Genomic DNA, 20103 nt, shown 5'->3' on the forward strand with positions numbered 1-20103 from the left:
CCAAGAAAGCCTTGAAACTCCTATTTATAAATTATTTTTATCCCATCCTTAACAAACACCTATTTTTTATATGTTTTTGAATGTGTATTAGATATTAGGACAGTGCTCTGTGTTTGTAAATAAGTAAATTATGTATTTATATAAATATAAGGGAGGTGTGCGCAAACATAAGTGTTTGTTTGATTGAGAATATACTTTGGAGACCTCAAGTTTAAATCGTAGATAATATCTGAATGTTGTGAAAGTTGGGAACATTTAGAAATTTCTTAACAAAATTCTGTCAATAATTTTAGCTATTATCAGCTCCCGAGTGTTTTAGTTAAAAATGCAGATGTGTGACTTGACCTTAATTCCACAGTATGAATTTTTCCTGAGAGCATTAAAACACGAGTTCAAAACCATTTGTTGTACTTTTTGTGAACACGCTGCAGCTTTCTCATGAACTACCTAATGTCTCTCCACATACGGTATGTTCTTGACAGTCATCCTTTAGTCACAGGCCGTTTAAGCTCTTAAATAGCATCTTGCTTTAAAAGGTAGGCTGATGGCGTTTGTATCTTCTGGTACATCTGGTAAGTTAATATATACAGTCAATGTGAGTATCCTGCAGGGACCTGTTTTTACATGCATACAGGGACGTTTATGTAGAAATCAAAGGCCGTGAATCAGAAGAACACAACTCTTGTTTCCAGTGTACTGGAGGCTTTAAAAAATTGGCTTTGAAAAATTGAAAGTAGTGTGGTTTGTTTTTATTGTGGAACCGATCAGGAAGAACAATTTACAGTCATTGCCATTCTTCAGAGCTGAATGGAGTGGAGGTGCCTGCCTGGTGAAATGGAGCAGCTGCACCCGTTTTCGCTGGGCTCACAAAAACGTTTGCTTTTTACTCGAGAACTTTGGATGGTGGGGTACAGTTTGTTTTCATGATGGAAGTGGTCAGTTGTGCCTTACCAGACAGCTGTAGTGTAATTAAGAAAAACTGTGTGAAAGTGGATTAAATATAACAGAAGAAGCCTTTTTTTTAAAAGAAGGTTTTAACCTTAAATTTATTCATTTTTGTCTTTAATCCTTAAAAGCAGAAATATCACTATAATTCTGGTCTACAAGGTTTTGCTGTTTCACAATATCTTTAGCTCTAGGAAATATAAGATGCTCTACTGCAGAATAGTTGTTTGTTTTTGTAACAAATGCAAACTGAAAAGTGTGGGTTTTAAGATAATTTAGCTTGTGAGAGATCTGCTTTCAAAATAATGTTTAAAGTAAGGAATTGTGTACTTACATTTATGTTAACGTTAATGCGTGAAAATAGTGATCTACTTTTGTAGAAAAAATATTTGAGGCTGCTTTTTAGACTTGCTTTGTATGCAAGCTGCAACATTAGGAGAATTAACTGTTTTTCAAGACCAGAAAGTATGAGAGGTGAAAATTGCATTTTTCTTGATAGATTTTTAAATGAATTAGTGAAATAATAATGAAATAATCTGGCAAAGTGTTGATTTGTTGTAGTTAAATGTGGAACATTAGGCTGTCAATTGGCTTTGAAAAGCATACACTTATTTTATGCAGCAGACTTTGAAATAAGAATAGAAATGCCTTAATTTGCATCACAGTCTACAGTAGCAAAATAACTGTTACAAGGTCAGAGGGAGCTGAATTTTTTTAAAAAACTATTGTGTTCACAAATAACCAGGATTTGTACTAGACCCTCATCCATTGTAAGTTTTTATACTGATTGCCCAACACACTAAAAAGCAAAATATTCAGCCTAGGCAACATAAAGCTGCCAGATTTCGGTTTGCTCTAAGTTTATCTTATATTGGTGATTTTCCAGGGGAGGCTCTTGGGCTTTATTTCAGTTAGGGCAATTTGGAAAGCTGGATGAAGGGAGGGGTTGGGGAGGGAGTTGAGCCCTAAAGCTCTGTTTCAGTCTTGCAGCCCTTACCTTGGGAGTTATAGAAAGAGGTCTCTCCATTGGGTCTTTTCCGGAAGAACCACAATTGTCATTGCCCTCACTCTCTGGTGGCTGTTCTCTCCTTTTACCTTGTCTCTTTCCTCACCAGAGGCCCTCAGAAAACACTGAGAATCACACCTGAGTTCATTCTAAATGGCAAACCACGGCTGCAGCTTGATAGTTGGTTTTCCTGTTTGCAAACTGAGCCCTCATGTGCGCCAAACTCTCCTGCAGACTCCTGCCTCTACAGAGCAGGGGTGGAGTTTAGGAGGGTGAGTGGAGGAGAGTGTGGGGTGGATTGGAAAGGGAGAAGAGCAGCTAAGAACCTGCCTGAGGCCAGGTTATAGTCAAGAATGGCAGTGAAGAGCATTGAAGATAGAGAGCTACGTGATGCACTGAGGAGATTACTGGAAATTCTAACTACTGGAATTAACACCAAAAAATCTGGAGTCGAGTCCCAGCTAGCTGAGCATTTTGGGAAAGTCAGTCTCTCACCTTCTGTTTCTTCATGTGTAAAGTCGAAGTGCAATACCTGTTTTATATACCAAACAGGTTGTGAGTCTTAGAAAAGAGAAAGAAAGGGACGTGAGGTAGTAAGGTCCTTTAGTGTAGTTATGGAACCCCTCAACCTGTTTGTGTCTTTTCTTTTTGGAACTCTTGGCAGCCAAAGAAAGGGAATGAAGCAAATATTAAATTTCACAAACATCGATTCTTTCTCTGAGTGCTCTCAGATCTCCTTGATAACCCATTATTTATCTGTTTTTGATTCCTAACCCACCACTTCCCCCACAAACACCAATGCCAAACCCTTTCCCCCTTCTCAAGCCACAGTCCAGCGCAGCCCTCCTTTCTTAGTCCCAGTAGATAAACTCCTCGTCTACTTTGTCAGGAAGGTTGAGCAGTGCCTTTGAGCTTCCCTGGCCACCATCTCAAAATATCTGTCTTTATCCGTTTCCTTCTCACTTTCTGTCTCCTCCTTGCAAAAGGTAAGCAGTGTTCTTGACACATTCTCATCCTGCCTCATCTCAAACCTAGCTTATCAATATCTCATATCTTTCTCTTGTTCTTTTAATCTCTGTTTACCTGGTCCTTCTGCATAGTCAAGAAACACTCTTTGAGTTCAGTGTCATATGTGTTTCTGTCATTTTCTGAAATTGCTGAAATTTTCAAAAGAGTGATTTGAGTGCTTTCCTTCTTCACCATCCATGCTTTCTTCTGATCCATTTCAGTCTGGCTTCTGTCATTGTATTCATTGTATTGAACTTGTGTCTTGAAGGCCACCAGTGATCTCATTGTGAAATCGGGTGACCATTACTCTGTGTTTGCTTCCAGTGGTCTCTGTGCAAGGTTCCATGGATACTTTGATGGCCTGAACACTCCTTTAATTGCAGCCCTCCCCCTCTTTGGCTTCTGTGGGTCAGGACATTGCTTGTTCTCCTCCAGCCCTATCACTGACTGCTTTTCTCTTTGCTTCGGTCCCTAATAGCAGGTGTTCCCCAGGATTCTCTACAAGGCCCACATATGTACAAAAGTTACTTCAAATTGGGTAATTGACCTAAATAAAAAATCTAAATCTATAAAACTGATAAATGAAAACATAGGAGAAAATCTTTGTGGCCTTGGAGAAATGAAAGAACATGCTGTATGATTCCCTTTATATAAAAATCTAGAAAATACAAACCTGTGGTGATAGAAAGCAAAGTGGTTGCTTGGGGATGGGAGTGTGGTGTAGGAAAAATGGATTACAAAAGAGCGTGAGGAAACTTTTCCGGGTGATGGATATATGCATTATGTTATTGTGATGATTCTTTCACAAGTGTATACATATGTCAAAACTGATTGAATGTGACACTTGAAAATAGGCAGTTTGTTATACATTAATTATGCCACAGTAAAACTATAAAAAAATTCATAGAACTGCACAGTGAAAAGGATGACAATTACTGCATGTAAATTATCCCTCAGTAACCCTGAGTTTAAAAAAAAGCATATGAGAAAATGAAATACGGGGATTGAGGTTGCAAAAAAATTATTAAAAGGCAATCTCAAAAGATTACACACTGTATGATTCCATTTATATAATATTCTCAAATGACAAAGTTACAGAGATGGAGAACAGATTAGTGATTGCCATGGTTAGGGATGGGAACCGTGGGGGAAAACTAGGTGAATGACACACGGGAATTTTCAGTACTATTTTTTGCAACTATATAATATATAACTAATGAATCTTGATCGCAAAATACATTTTTTTTAAAAAGCCTTTTAGATATTATTGTATTCTCTAATGTGAAACAAAGATAGCATGCCAAAAATTCATCAATTTTTTATATCTTAAATCAATAATAATGGTTACCATGCAAACACTAGAAACTGTGCTTTCATGGAGATGATTACAACTTAACGTTGCACTATTGCAGAAAGAAGACAACAAGAATCATTTTCCCTTCTAAACATTCAACACCTTAATTTTTTTTTCTGAGGTTCGTACTTAAATTTTTCTGACTAGGTAATATATATAAATGGTTCAAACCTACGTAAATAGAGATACACTGAAAAGTCTTCCTCCAGCATCTGTCTTCCATCCACACAGGTCATATTCCCCTCAAATTAATCAACTACTATTAATTTCTTAAAATTCTTCCAGACTTTCTTTATGTGTACATAAGCAAATGCAAATGTATCTTTTTACCCTTCTTTCTGCTTTTGAACAAAAAGTAGTTTAGTATACTGAATATTTTGCACCATACATTTTTCACTTAACAGTGTATCTTAAATTTCCCAGGGGTTACATAGAGAGAGCTCTTTATTTTTTTCTTTTGACAGTTGCATAGTATTTCATTATATGGTCATGCTGTACTTTATTTATTGGTCCCCTATCTATTGACAATTCGGTTATTTGCAGACTTCCACTTTTCTAAACAATACTGCAGTGAATATTCTTATACATATGTCGTTTCCCACTTGAACAAATATATGTGAATATATGAAATTGCCAATATTGAGCTTTTTTTTTTTTGAGCTGAGGAAGATTCTCCCTGAGCTTATATTTGCTTCCAATCTTCCATTTTTGTTTTTGTATGTGAGCTGCCGCCACAGCGTGGCCACTGACAGATGGGTGATATAGGTCCATGCTTGGGAACTGAACCCAGGCTGCTGAAGCAGAGCATGCCAAACTTAACCACTAGGCCACTGGGGCTGGCCTGACAATATTGACTTTTTAACCTTGGAAAAATTCTGTGTGGTTCAACCTAAAATCTGTAGAATACATTTTCAGATGTGTAATTATTTGAGACAACATGTTTTGTATCCTTTTGATGTTCTGATCTACTACCAGATATGCATGATAGCTTTGATGCCAAAAAAAGGGAGTGGAGAACCTTCATTCAAATGTTCTGTTCAGTATAGCTAAGGGGGAAATACCTTTGCACACATGGATATTTCTCAAAAGTCCTTTGCCAGTAACTCATTTAGTAACATGTCTAACTCTAACCCTGATCCAGCTCTGTCAGGCTTCCCTCGCCTGGTAATGAAAGCCTTTGCTTTCTCCTTGTTAACAGACCTAAGAATAGAGCTCTGAGATCTTTTATCTTTCCCGAGGGGGCTTTGCAAAAAATATCTTTTTATCTGCTATCAGTGTTATCCTCCATTGGTCCTCGCAGTTATTGCAGCTTTAATGTTACAACATTGTGTGTCTTATGCAATGTATTCTCTGAAAAAGGCTGACTTTTTGTACACATGGCAAATAGATGGAGTAATCTCTTCTATACAGTGAGCCAGCCACTTGGCATGTTGGTTTCTCTAACACTGGTCCTGTTGCGTGTTTGTGTGTTAGAGAGACAGAAAATAAATATGGCAAAACTTAACAATTGGTGAATATAGGTGAAGGTTAATAATCTAGGATGTTCACTGTACTACAGATTTTATATAAATGTGAAATTTTTCAAAATAAAAAGTTGAGAGAAAGCATATTCTTTCCTGAGATTATTTATTGTCAATTAGGGGCTGCTTCTTCATTAGCCATTATGTTCTTGGTTTTTGTTTTGCTGTTTCTAGATCTGAAGACATCTTAGAAACTCTGCCCCCAGCAGAAAAAGAAAGCGATAGTAATTTATAATTATTGAGGGTGTCCTCTGTGCCACTGTTGGCTAAGCATTTTATGTGGATGATCTCATTTAAGTCTTCCAGCCTCTTATTATCTGCATCATTTCTCACATGAGGCCACTCAGACACAGCGAGTTAAATAACTTGCCTCAAGTCACACAGCTAGCGTGTGGTAGAAATGCCACTTCCCACCAGACCTGCTGTCGTTATACTTGACCTGGGCTTCACTGGACTTGGTCTTTATTTTGGCCTGAAGTATTCTGAAGTGAGAGATAGGTTATCTTGTGGCTAAAACTCTTTACAACAATTACCTGATCCAGATAATATGATAATCTGAAGGCCTCGTGAAAGAGTACAAATGGATATAAACGGAGAGGAAAATTGACACATTTCTTGACACTTTAATTTGTGAAGCTCCAGGCAAAAGAACTGCTTTATGTACATATGATCGTCAAAACCTTCCTGCCCTTCTCTGGGTTTGCTTCTTTTGTATACATTTAGTGGTCTGCCAAGGGACATTATTGCTCTTTTTCTGTATATTTCCTGTACCTTTCCCTCTCTACTGACTCTTTTCCATCAGAACTTAAAACAAGCTCAAGCTTTTCCTGTCTTTTTGAAATTTAATTAATTTCTAATTGAGGTCACCTTGGTTTATAACATTGTATAAATTTCAGGTGTACATCATTATATTTTGACTTCTGTGTAGACTACATCGTGTTCACCACCAAAAATCTAGTTGCCACCCATCACTGTACACATATGTCTTTTTACAAGCTCCTCCTGTCTTAAAACCATCCACCTTTACTCCACACACCCTCTAGCCACGACCATCTCTTCTTCAAACCAAGCTTTCATATCAAGTGACTCCTATACTGTTAGGGGTCTTTTCCTGTCTCCCACCAGTTCCTCTAATCCTCCCAACCCCCCCAGTTCACACCCCCAATTACCTGTTTTCCTTCTAGCAATTTTTTAATGCTATTTCTTTATTCACAAACTGAGACTATATTTTTTTTATTGTTTTTCTTTAGTGAGGAAGATTCACCCTGAGCTAACATCCGTGGCCAATCTTCCTCTTCTTTTTTCCTGAAGGAAGTTTAGCTCTGAGCTAACATCTGTCCCAGTCTTCTTCTACTTTGTGTGTGGGATGTCTCCACAGCATGGCTGATGAGTGGAGTAGGTCTGTGCCCGGGATCTGAACCTGCAAACCCGGGCTGCCAAAGCGGAGGGTGCGGAACTTTAACACTCAGCCATGGGGCGGGCCCCACTGAGACTATATGTTTTGCACAGTTATGTGTCCTGAATTTTTTTCTACTTTAATATTATGGATGTTTGTTTACGTCATTGATTTTGAAAAACTTTGTTGATGAATAGCATACATACAGAAACATGTACAAATGATAAGTTCAATATCAATAAGTTCTACTTTTCATAAAATGTCATTTGCATCCAGATCAAGAAATAGAAATTATAGAATCCTGGAGTTTTTCCCCCAACTCACCCCTTTCGGCCACTTTACCCAACTCCCCAAAGGTATCCTGACCTCTAACAGGATAGATTGTTTTATATGTATGAAATGTGTGGAAATGGAATCATATAGTGTGTACATTTTGTGTCTTGCTCTTTCACTAAAATTATGTTAGTGAGATTTATCCATATTGTTGTGTACAATTGTAGTTCATTATTCTCATTGTTATATAATCTATTGTGTGAATATATATTAAGTTTTTAAACATGTTAATTGCTATATATGATTCCATTGTATGGATATACCATAATTAATTTATTAATTCTCCTATTATTTTTGCCAGTTTGTGACTGTTAGAAATAACCTTCTTATGAACATCTTTGTATGAATACCTAAATGAATTTCTGACCACTCCTTAGGATAAATTCTAGAAGTGTATTTACTGGCTAAAAGGCTATAAACTCTTTCAAAGTTCTTGATACATATTGCCAAATTGCTTTCTAGGAAGATTACGTCAGTTTACTTTCCTACTAACAGTACTTGACACATAGGTATTCAGTAAAATTTTGGTGACACGAACAGAATGTACTGAATTCTTTCATATCCTAAGGATCCTTTTCTGAGTTTTCTGTGTGATTGATCTGTCTTCCTTCCAGTTCATTAGTGTTTTAATTAATTTAGATTTTTGAAGATTTAGTAGTGTATAGGGCACAATGCCCTCCCCCCCATTCTTTTTAAAAAATTAGCTGATTGTTCTTGCATTTTAAATTTTTATTAGTACAACTTTAAAATACGTTGCCAAATTCAGGAAAGAAAAGTGGAGATCTTATTGGAATTGCCTTACTGGTATTTCTATACATTTATGTGGGAAGAATTGACATATTTATGCACATATAATCCATCCAGGAATGATTCTTCATTTATTTAAGTATTTTTATTAAATGTCCCTCAGGAAAGTTTTATAGGTTTATTCATATAAGACTTGGTTTTAAAAAAATTTTCATTTCCAAATATTTTATATTTTGTAGCTATTGGGAATTGGATAATTTCTTTCCATTGTATTTTATAACTAGTTATTTGAAAGCTGTTGAGTTTTATATATTAATTTTGTTTTCATCCTCTTTACTGAGCTCTTATTAATGCTAACAGTTTTTTGTTTGGGTTTAGGACTGTTACTGCTTTGGGGTTTGGAACCATTTAATTTCTAAATTCAGAAAGAGGGAAATTTATATCTGGAATAACGAAGTAGAAAAAGAGAAACCTGAAAAACTTTTAAAAATAGAATTGTAGAATTCTGATCATTTTCACGCATTGAGGTGTTCTCTTTGTCAAATCCAAACCATTTTCTCTAGCCTTGTATTTTGAATGAAGAAGCAAGTCATAAAATTAAACATAAAATTAAGGAAGAAATTTTAAGATGTGAAAATAATCTATCATTGCATTATGCAAATTACTCATACAATGGAAACCACATCATTTACTATTTGTGTTACTCTAAATTTGTTTTTTTCCATTCTCTCATTTTTAAACTTCCCTTTTCTTATCTGTGCTCTATTTTGATTCTCTGTTTCTTTTTAGGAATATAGTAGTTTGGGAAGAAATTTTTTTAATATTAATGGAAAATAAACTTCAGAGTAAATAAGGGAAAAATGAAAATCTCAGTTTTGTTTTCAGAGTTTTCCTCCTGTATTCTCATATACTTTTCTGTTCTTCTGATTATTTCTCATGATTCTGAGTCTTCTTATAACATTTGCTTATGTGAAACTTTTAATATGTGTGCATGTGAGGTACCTGTGTCACATATTGTCTTACATATCACCTTCCTTCTCAGAGGTAAGAAAATATGTCTAGGTCATGTAGATGTATGCTATTGCATACATAATAAAAATAAATTTTTTATAAGTTAAATAGTTTAATTTTTTAGACTTTTACATTTATTTTATTTTCTTTTTATTCACTTTAAATTGTAGGCTTTTTATTTAATCTTGAGAATAGTTTTAAGTACCTAGAATCTTGAACCACAAATGTAATCAGAAAATAATACTTTAATCCTAGTTAATCCACGTTATTTACCTTCTGTGCCTACATCAGCAACAACAGCAGAATGTCTGGTGCATAATCTGTTGTGTAGACATACATAGTCACTGGGCAAGTCTGATCTAGAAATAAACTATCCTGTTTTGAGATGGTAATTTTGCTGATTTTTAGAAAGAGACTATCTAGGATCTCATTTAATCCTTGTAAGAAATAGGTTGGTTGTACCATCTTGTCTAATTTGTAAAATGAAACTAGGTCAGCTCAATTACAGATAGTTGTAGCATACTCTAAGTGGTCTGTAAGTCAAGACTGGTGTTATTAAAATACGTATTTTCTTTGTCAAAAGAAAAAGAATTCACTGTCTCTTTAATGACAGTACAATTGGAATATAAGAACTTAAGAATCCTTTGTTTTGTAGAATAGAAATTATATTTTTAAAAAGGCAGATGCTGTAGGGTGTTTTTCTGTGGGTGTTTGTTAAGCTTTGGGGTTGGGAGGTGAGAATTAGAATGGACAATAAGGACATCGTGTTCCAGATCTCGCTTATGAAATGGGTTTGGAAGCAGGGATGGGGAACAGTAGCCAAGATAAGCTCAAATGTTGCTTCCGTGTCTTAACTACCAAGAGTTTTACTTTAAAAATCAACTGTTGGAAATTGTAGAGGTAAAGTGATATCCTTTATTAGAGAGATATAAAACTGGTTCCGAGTGCTTAAGAGAAAATAGAACTCAAATATCAGAGCCAGAAATAATTACACCAACGGCATACTTAAGCACCACCAACAAAACCTCTTCAACAGCACCCAGTTCCATGTGGTGTTCAGTTGGTCTTGCACAGTGTTATAAAATGGTCAGTGTTCTTCTGGTTAAGTGAAACGAAACCAGAAATAGACATTGTGCTCTGTCTCTTCTACTTCAATACATTACAAAAAGGAGGCAAAATAAAGAAGAAATGTAAGACGATAAATGGATTCAATTTTCCCATGACAGTATGCCGTTCTGAAGGTGGATATTGTTCATGGAGAGAATTCTCAGTAAACTGTCTCCTTTTATAATTATATTGGGAAAAACGTGGGTCTTAAACCCAGACAGAGTTTAGTTTGAATACTGGCTCTACCACTTAGGCATTTTGTGGTGCTAGGAACTGTAAAATCTCTCTTTCATTATTTTCTTCACCTGTTAAGTAAGCAGAATTATTCCTTGTTCGTAAAGTTGTTGTAAAGAGATTGTCTCCTTTCAGGAAGTTGTCATGATTTCCTTGAAAAGTAGAAGAAAAGTTTGCTTAATATCTTTTGAGGAAAAGTGCTATATAAGAAAATAAACAAGACCAGCCTTGTTACACATTATCGTATCATCTGAAATGTATTTTTAAGTTAGCTTCTGCCCCTCCTTCTTAGAAAGGTCTCCTAATCTGAACTGTGTTAGAGTTCTTGTTGCATGTGAAACATCCTTGGGTAACTGTGCATGCTACTTTCCTATGTAGTCATTTACGAGCGAAAATAGTAAAAAGGCGAAAAGGTAAAGGATTACTTCCATTTTGGTTAGTGGGTTAATGGAGCCATTGAGAGCTCTGTCTCTATTTCTGTCTCTGTCTCTTTCTGTCATATACATGTATTCTAACCATCCTAACTATTCCTCTTATTTTCTGTTTATTTTGAAATAATTTCGAACTTAACAAAAAAGTTACAAAACAGTGAAAAGAGCTTTTTGCTTTACCATTTGAAAGTAAATTTGCAATATGATGTGTCATTACTTCCAAATACTTTATGGGTATTTCCTAAAAGCAGGGACATCTCCTACATCAGTCATCAAAATCAGGAAATTAACTATCAAAGCCACAGACCTCCGTTTATGTTTTGTCCAAATAATGCACTGTATAGCAAAAGGATCCAGTTCGGAATCCATGTTGCCTTTAGTTGTCATGTCTCTTTAATCTCCTTCAATCTGGAATAGTTCCTCGGTCATTCCTTGACTTTCAGTATCTAGATACTTTTGAAGATTACAGGCCGGTTATTTTATAAAATATCCCTCAGTTTGGGTTTGTCTGATGTGTCCTTGAAATGGGATTCAGGTGATGTGTTTTTGTTACAAATATCACAGAAGCGATATGTTCTTCTCACTGCATCCTCTTGCATGGTGCACAATTCCCGTTTGTTAAATCACTCGAGTTGTTAACCATGATCTCTTATTTAAGGTGGTATCCGCCAGATTTCTCTACTGTAAAGTTACTCATTCTCTCTTTATAATCAGTATTTGGACGGCAGTGCTTTTGAGACTGGTTCCTTATCAACCTCCCACTCACTAGTTTTAGCATTTATCTTTGTTTCTTGGCTGAATTAATTATTACTGTAATAGTTGCCAACTGGTGATTTTCTAATTCCTTCATTCCTTCTCCATTTATCAGTTGGCATCCCACTGCAAGGAAAAGCTTCCTCCACTTCTTATTTATTCATTATTTTATTTATATCAGTATGGATGCATGAGTTTTTTAAATTATTGTTTATGGACTTTTAAATGGATTATACTGTGTTACAATCATTTATTTTGATGCTTAAAATGTCCCAGTTTTGGTCAGTGGGAACTCATTCAAAATGTCTTTTTCATTCTTTCGGTGCTTTATGGCACAGTGAGACGATCTAGGCCCATCTTTACCCTGCTTGTACTGCAGTAGCCTGAACCAGTCCATTGCTGCCGCAGCCTTCCCCACATCCTCCTTTCCTCACTCAGGATCCAGCATCCTCTACGGCCTACCTCGCTGAGACTCAATTATTCAGGAAGGAAGAGAAGGAGGAAGAAAGATATAGATAGACAAGCAGGCAGACTGACTTTTTAAAAAAATATTCTTCCCGTAGAAACTGGGAAATAAAAAGACTAGTTCACCAATCTTATAGAAAAACAGATACTTGGATAATCAGAAATGATGGATAAACCTCAAATAATTTATTTATTTTAATTTTGGAATGTGTCTTAGTTCATTCGGGCCACTATAACAAAACACCAAAGACTGGGTAGCTTATAAACAACAGAAATTTCTTTCCCTCAGTTCTGGAGGCTAGTAAGTCCAAGATCATGGCACCAGCATGATTACTTTCTGGCGAGGTCTTCTTCCTGATTCAGAGCCGGTGCCTTATCATGTCCTCAATGGTGAAAGGGGCTACAGATCTCTGTGGGGTCTCTTTTATAAGGCACTAATCCCATTCATAAAGGCTCCACCCTCATGACTTCAGTACATCCCAAAGGCCCCAGCTCCTAATACCATCATCTTTGGGGGTTAGGATTTCAACATATAAATTTTGAGGGTTCACATTCAGACCATAGTAGAATGCTTTTGTTTTCTACTGATATTTGAATATGGGTCCATTTTCTGTTTTGAGAATTATGGGGCCGAAAGCAACTTAGGTTCTCCAACTCTTTATCCCACTACTTCTGTGTACTGTCTCCTGATCTAAGAAGCTTCTTATTAAACACACTGTTTGCTGTAATCTTAGAATCAGGCTTGATGAGAAACCATATTCTTCTTTATGCTTTTCTTCCTGACTTCTTTTGATATGAGATGGGTGGTCGGTGCATGGCCTACAGATCAGTTGGCCCTGTACAGAGAAGTCAGCATTCAGTATTTCCCCCTCAGGAAGCCGTGTGGGAAGAGCTACTTTTTGCTCTTCGCTTCGATTGAGAGGCTCTCCCTGTTGCCGCTGTGTTCCGGTTTCCAGGGTCCTTGCTCTTTCTAGGGTTGAAATGCTTTCTTACAGGGTGAGGAGAGAGAATCTGATAGCCCCAGGAAGGAGGTTTGCTTCATTAAGTCTGGAGTCGGTTAAAGTGGCGAGTGGTGAGAAGAGAAGGAATTTGATTGAGACAGGTTGACTTGAATGAAACAACTACTCTTAGACAGCTTCGTGTAACAGAGCTGGTGGGTTAATCTGTTTGTCTTTTCCAGCCCAGTCCTTTAAACTTTAGAATAAAGTTATTGGAGATTGGAACTTTTTTTTTATGTGTTGCAGTTAGGCACATTCCGGATGAATTCTGATTTCACTGAACCATCCCCTAGAAGACTACCGAATTTATTTGAAATCACTGATTTTATGAAGATATAAATATATAGTAGGGATTTAGTAAATGAATCCTAATTTCAGGAATATGGAACTTATGAAACTGAGCAATACTGTGGAATTTGCTGGTAATAAAATAGAAATGTAAGTTTAAATTACGTAAACGATAGATGATTTTCATAACTTTAAAATGGCAAATGGTTTTACTGTTTAACCAGTGCTGAAATTAGTGATTCCTTCTTTACAAACTGAAAGAACTGCAGATTTTTTTTAACATTACAACTATTTTTAGAGGAACTTTAAAAATGTCCCAAATATATTAGAATAATTTCTAATGTAGTACGATGTTTTTTAAAGAAGATATTTTAAAATTTTCGAGTTCATATCAGTAGTAAACTTAAAAATACAGCATTAAATACAATAAAATAAGAAAAAATACTTTATCAGAGTTCCTTTGGAATCGCAGCCACCTCTTCTATTTCATGCAGTTATCTCAAACTCACCGTAACTATGTAGAATCTGGTAAATTCTCTTCTCCGGTTTCAAAGTCACTATTGACTCTTTGTCCTTTTCCTTCTACCTGTAACAAACTGCTGGGCAGTGTTTCCAAGTATCTGACAGCTGGTCTACCTTGTCCTTCCTCGTTGCAGAAATCCTGTCCAAACTACGTTAGAGCTGTGATTATTGATCTCTCCTTACGCCTTTTTTCAGCCTCTCTACCTTTCACCCGGTTCTAAATGCTATTAATAAACTTATTTCCTTTTACCAATCATAGTTCATCCTCTTCAGCTTCCTTTATTTATCCCATAGTTTCATAAGAAACTTTTATTTTTCTTAGACTATCTGCCACTCTCCTCTTGACAATGCCCTCCTAGTTGCTGTAATGCATCAGTCAGAAAACAGCCATTTCATAAGGGCCTACCACGTGTGTACTTGGTACCAGACACTGAACAAGTTGCTGGGAATGTTGTGGCAAATAAAATAAGCATGTCATTGTCCTAGTGGAACTGACAGTCTAGTGGGAACAACAGCTATTAAACGAGTGAGTGCATCTAATTAAATGATTGTAAATGTGTGCAGTGCTTTGGAGAAGAGTGAGAACATATGGGAGCATGTAAAGAGGGCATGGATTCCGCTTGGGGAGCCTGAGGGAGTGAGGTTGAAGCTGAGATGGGAACACTGAGTACATGTTAGCAGGTTGACGTCTGGGTTCAGGAATGTTTCAGGCAAAGAGTGGTCCTTGCTCTTTCCATCATCGCTTTTCACCCTGTCTTCAAGCAAATTCCCATACTTTTTAGCTATGCCGCCTGCTCATCTCACCAGGGTGCTGCTTCCTTCTCAATGGGTTTTTGCTTTTACACTTTTCTGATTTTGTGCTCTCAGCCTATTTTGGAGCTCCTGAGCTCATTGTTCCCCCGTTGTTAGATTAGGATCTGCCAGAAGCAGGTTCTCAAAATCTGATTTGTCCACTGCCTCCTATCCTGTTACTCTCCTCTTCTTTCCTTCCCTTAACTCCTCAGATTTGGTGGAATTTCTGTGGCAAAGAAGCACAAGCCAGTAGTAGGGACCTAAGAAGTTATCTGTTGATAAGGAACCCCTCCCCCAAACTCCTGGATTGTATTGTCAGCAACCTCTCCTCCATCCTAGAGACTTTAAGGCTTCAAGGGGATTGAAAAATATCTCTTATTTAGAGGAAGTTTAGATATTTTGCTTTAGATCATTAAAGGATCCACATATTAGCTCTGAGGTTTTGCATAATCTATAACAGTGCTTTCTCTGTTTATCCAGTACTTCATGTTTTATATTTCTTGATTCAAGTTATACAAAAATTTCAATTTTTATAACCAGCAGTTGAGAACTTTTTAAAGTATATCATATCAGTATTCAGTATCAGTAACACATGTTGTTTACCTGGTAATGTAAGTACAAGTAAGCTTTCAGATACACATCAGCAGAAACAACATTATTGTACTAGTGCAGAGTGGCTGAAGTGTGCTCTCCTTATATTGTTTATTATTTTTTTACTGCAATGCATTGTAACTGGGCAGCTGGTCAAACTGTTTCTTGTAGCCAGGCCCTTTATTGAGCCCTAACCAGTTCTTAGTGGAGAGAAAGAAACATTTTCCTTCACTTGATTTTTCCTTTTTTCTTTAAATATATATATATAAATTTATTAAAATAACTGTGAATATGGAATAAAGACTAATTATAACATCTGTATGTAAACACAGAACAAAACTAAAATAAATTGTAAAATGTAGTATTGACTAGTAGTAGTCTTATCTTTAAGTTCCACCATTTTATTGTTCTAAATAGAGGGTAACACATCTACTGTTTAAAGTTTATATATTTAATTGTACAGTAAAATACATGTTTTACCATTTTAACCATTTTTATGTGTATATTTCAGTAGTGTTAAGTACACTCACAGTGTTTTAAACCAATCTCCAGAATTCTTTTCACCTTGCACAACTTAAAGTCTGTACCCCTTAAACAACAACTTTCTACGACACCCCCAGCCCCTGGCAACCATCATTCTACTTTCTGTCTCTATGAATTTGACTGTTCTAGGTGCCTCATATAAATGGAATCATACAGTATTTGTCTTTTCGTGCCTGACTTATTTTACTTGGTATTGTCTTCGAGGTTCATCCATGTTACAGCCTATGTCAGAATTTCTATCTTTTAAGGCTGAATAATATTCTATTATATATAAATATATATGTATAAATATCACATTTTGTTTATCCCTTCATCTCTTGATGGACACTTGGGTCGATTCCACCTTTTGGCTCTTGTGAATAATGCTGTGAACATAGATGTACAAATATTTCTTTAAGACCCTGCTTTTGATTCTTTTGGGAACTTACCTTATTGGGCCTCAACCTTAGCACAGATATATGTACTCTCTAAATATTTAAACTATGTGGGAGGGAAGGAGAGAAGGAAGGAGAGGATAATCATTCCAGAAATGAGGCAGATATAATCTGTCAGCCATGTAGGTTCTCTCAGTCTGCTTCAGTGTTTCTTGAAGTGTTGTCCATGAACCACCTGCATTAGAATCTCCTGGAATGCTTACTAAAAATTTAGAGTTTTAGGCCCTTCACCAGGCTTCAAAAGTCTGAATCTCTTGTGAGACTCAGGAATTTGCACTCCAGGTAATTCCTACACACATGGAAATGTGATATGCGCTGCCCCACTGGCAAGGAGAGATCTCAGAATTGACCTCTGTTTATGCATATGAAGGCCCTGCTCTCTGCTTCTTTCAGCCCCAACTTTCCTTTGGGGCACATTCATCCCAGGCTAGCCCATGACTCGCTTTCTCTTCCACTCCGTCTGTGTATTGTAGCCCAAATGAAAGTTCCATAAATATTGCAAAGGATGGGCAGTCCTGAGTTTGCAACCTTAAGCTTTGATCTGGGCCGGTTCAGGGTCCTTCTTGCTCAGGATGTGAACTGGTGATTCACTGTTGCTGTCCGCCTGCTTGCAGTCAGCTGGCCAGAGAAAGGGCCAGGACTTCCTCCCTCAGGCCTTGTGGTGTTGAGGTTTACCTGAGTTCTTAAAGGGACCAAATTTCTTTTCTTACACGAACATTTTAAATATGACATAGTATATTGTGACCCAATATACTATGTGAGAACAGTCATTTCACACATTTCTATTGTATAACTGAATGACAAATATGACATCTTCAATAAAATCAACCAGCTTCTTTTGCATTTTGAAATCAAATTCTGTCTTCATCTAGTTATCACATTCTGCCACCTTACCATATCCACTATGTGTGGCTTTGCTTCTAATTGTGACCTGTGATTTGTAAGTGATTTATTTTTTTTTAATATCTGCTTTTCTTCAAATAACTTTGGTGTATTTTCAGAAATATTCTCTTCAAACTTTTGTGTGATGTAACAGCATATTTGATATTTGACTTTCATTAAAAGTAATGATACTGACTAATGATATATATTTTTTTCTTTTTTTAAGTGAAAGGAGCCTAATAAGGAAGCTTGTTTTTGTTATAGCTGGCCACCTTTTCCAGTGTGCTCTATACAAATTTCTGTTCCTTAACTGATTTGGTACTCCCATGATTTTTAATTTTGGCTCATTTCTACAACCAGTTTTTGTGATTTTCATTTCTTGGTTGAAATCCCCTCTAGGATGTAAACACTGTGAGGGCAGGGATGGTATTGCTGTGTTCACATGGTGCCCAGCATGACATATGGCATGTGGTAGGTGTTTAACAAATATTTCTTGAATGAATGAAACTTAACTTGAAGCTGATTATATTTCATATACTGCATTTATTATTTCTGCTAGAAACTTGCTTTGCAGTTTTCTGTTACACTACAATTCTTTTATCAATCTAAGAACTCAATTTCAAGAGATTGAGAAGCTTACCTACATAATATCTGATGGGACCAATCGATGCTACAGGATGAAACACCCATTTGGTCTCATGGGCCCACTTATTTTTCTATGTTGAAAACTGGCTGAGCGGAACTCCTAACACCAATCAGTAATTTCACACGTTTATTCTATTGATTGGAAAAGAGACTGAACAGCCCTCAGTGTGAGTGACTTGGCAATGCATCTCCAACCTAGGTTTGCATTATTGGTGATGGATCCATTCCATCATCTTCACCCACAACGGGCAGCACATTTGAATCTTTGTTTCAGGAGACTAGATAACCTGGTAGAGTGTGGCTATATTTTTTTCTGTTTACAAATTTAGGCTTCAGGCTATACACACTGAAAATCCTTTTTATGTCAGTCTGTTTGTTTTTAGCAGAGCCTGTAGAACCTGTTGTCAGTGGACTGCTCAGAGCAGCCCTTTATGGAACTTTCTTTTAGCCGTATCTTGAGATCCAGGGTCAGGAATGGTCACCTCAATTTACCCTTGCAGTATATAAATTTACTCTGATTTAGGGAAGATTAACAAAAAACCTTCAAAGGCCAGTTTGTACAGCATGATACAATATCGCACAAATGTGCGTGTGCAAAATTAATTTGGCCTTTTGGGTTTCTAATCTTTTGGCCTAAAATTAAGAAAGTCTAGGTTTAACTGTTTAACATAGTGTTAAGTACTTAATTGATGTTTTTGGATTGCCTTAAGATTTTCCAGAAAAATTATTACCCATAACTACAAAGTAACAAGACTCAGACCTAAGACATCTGTGGAGTCCCAAGGCAAGTTAATTAAGAGCAGGCCAGGACTGATCAGTGGGTCTGACCTCAGTCAGATTTGCTGGTATTCTTACTTCCCTGAGTAAATGCCTGTAAGTATTCAGTATGACCCAAAGCTTTTCAAGTAGTAAGCATGGTTTTAACTGTGTGATTTTAACAGCAGTCATAAGGTTAAAATCTAACGTGATGCCTACAAATTGTGTATAAATATGTATTAAAATTAAGAGTCACACTAATTTAAAGTAGATTGGCTGTTCTATTGAACCCTTAATTTAAAACTTTCTTTGTATTTTACAACCATTTATAATTCGTTTTATAAGCCCTTAGTGAGTGTGTGTAGAATTATTTTTCTTGTTGCCCCCCCCCCCCCGCACACACACATACATACAGTCAAATCACAGTTTCATTAGGAATGATGCCAGTGTGTTAGTTGTACTCCATCGTTAGCGAATTTTGGGTGTAATAATTTTACACCTGAATTTAGTATGTTCTTGGGGCTATTTTAATTTGCTTTTCTTTAATTCCTGGTCAACTTGAACCTTTTCCTGCATTTGTTTGCTAACTGCCTTCCTCCCTCTACAGCTCAGCTATTCTTATTCTTGGCTCATTTTCTTGTGGGGTTATAAGAATTGTCATCACAATCTTGAGCCGACAGCAACAGGCTCCTGGGCAGAGCCTGTCTTCAGCTATTAGTACTTTTGCTTTCTCTCTGTTCCTCTTCTCTTCATTCTAGTGGAAAATGGGGAGTAAGTTGACAGTAATGGAAAAAGTGGAAGGGAAAACTAAACTGAAGGAGACTTAAATGTAAAGTATATTAAACTGAGTTGGATAACTTCGCTCAAGTTTTGATAAATAATGGGAAGCAGCACATTATGTAATGATTTGGCATTGTCAGCGGACTTGGATTCCAACACCAGGCCTGCCATTCTTAAATGGATACAGTAAAGCCTACCTCACAACGCTGCCTTGAGCACTAAGTGAGATTACATGTGCCGGCCTCTCCTATCACCTCTCCTATGCTGAAGATAACGGCAAAGCTACCTGACAAGGGCAGAATAGCAGTTGACGCTAAGACTTATGACAAAACATTTATCTTGCCCAAACCCTTCTCCCTTCTCTGTAATTAGCATTTACCATGTTCTCATTTAATCTTTATAACAGCTTGTTATGTATCATATTCCCATTTTCCAGATGAGGAAATTGAGGCTCTGAGAAGTTTAACTTGCACAAGGTCATGGATTTGGTAAAGGATTTGGGTCGAGTTCTGTCAGATGCCAAAGGCATTCTCTTGCCACAGTGCCAGGCTGCCTTGTATAA

General features: G+C 36.7%; 1 protein-coding gene and 1 pseudogene across 4 annotated transcripts in view; one reads left to right on the forward strand and one right to left on the reverse strand.

Moving 5' to 3' along the window:
- The window catches only part of LOC103564908 (5-azacytidine-induced protein 2-like), a 38958-nt pseudogene extending 35714 nt beyond the window's left edge, over nucleotides 1-3244 (reverse strand).
- UMAD1 (UBAP1-MVB12-associated (UMA) domain containing 1) overlaps nucleotides 1-20103 on the forward strand; it is a 218039-nt gene that overhangs the window by 113919 nt on the left and 84017 nt on the right. The gene's annotated exons all lie outside the window — the stretch shown is intronic.

Source organism: Equus przewalskii, chromosome 4 (genome assembly GCF_037783145.1).
Source record: "Equus przewalskii isolate Varuska chromosome 4, EquPr2, whole genome shotgun sequence".
Lineage (NCBI taxonomy): Eukaryota > Metazoa > Chordata > Mammalia > Perissodactyla > Equidae > Equus > Equus przewalskii.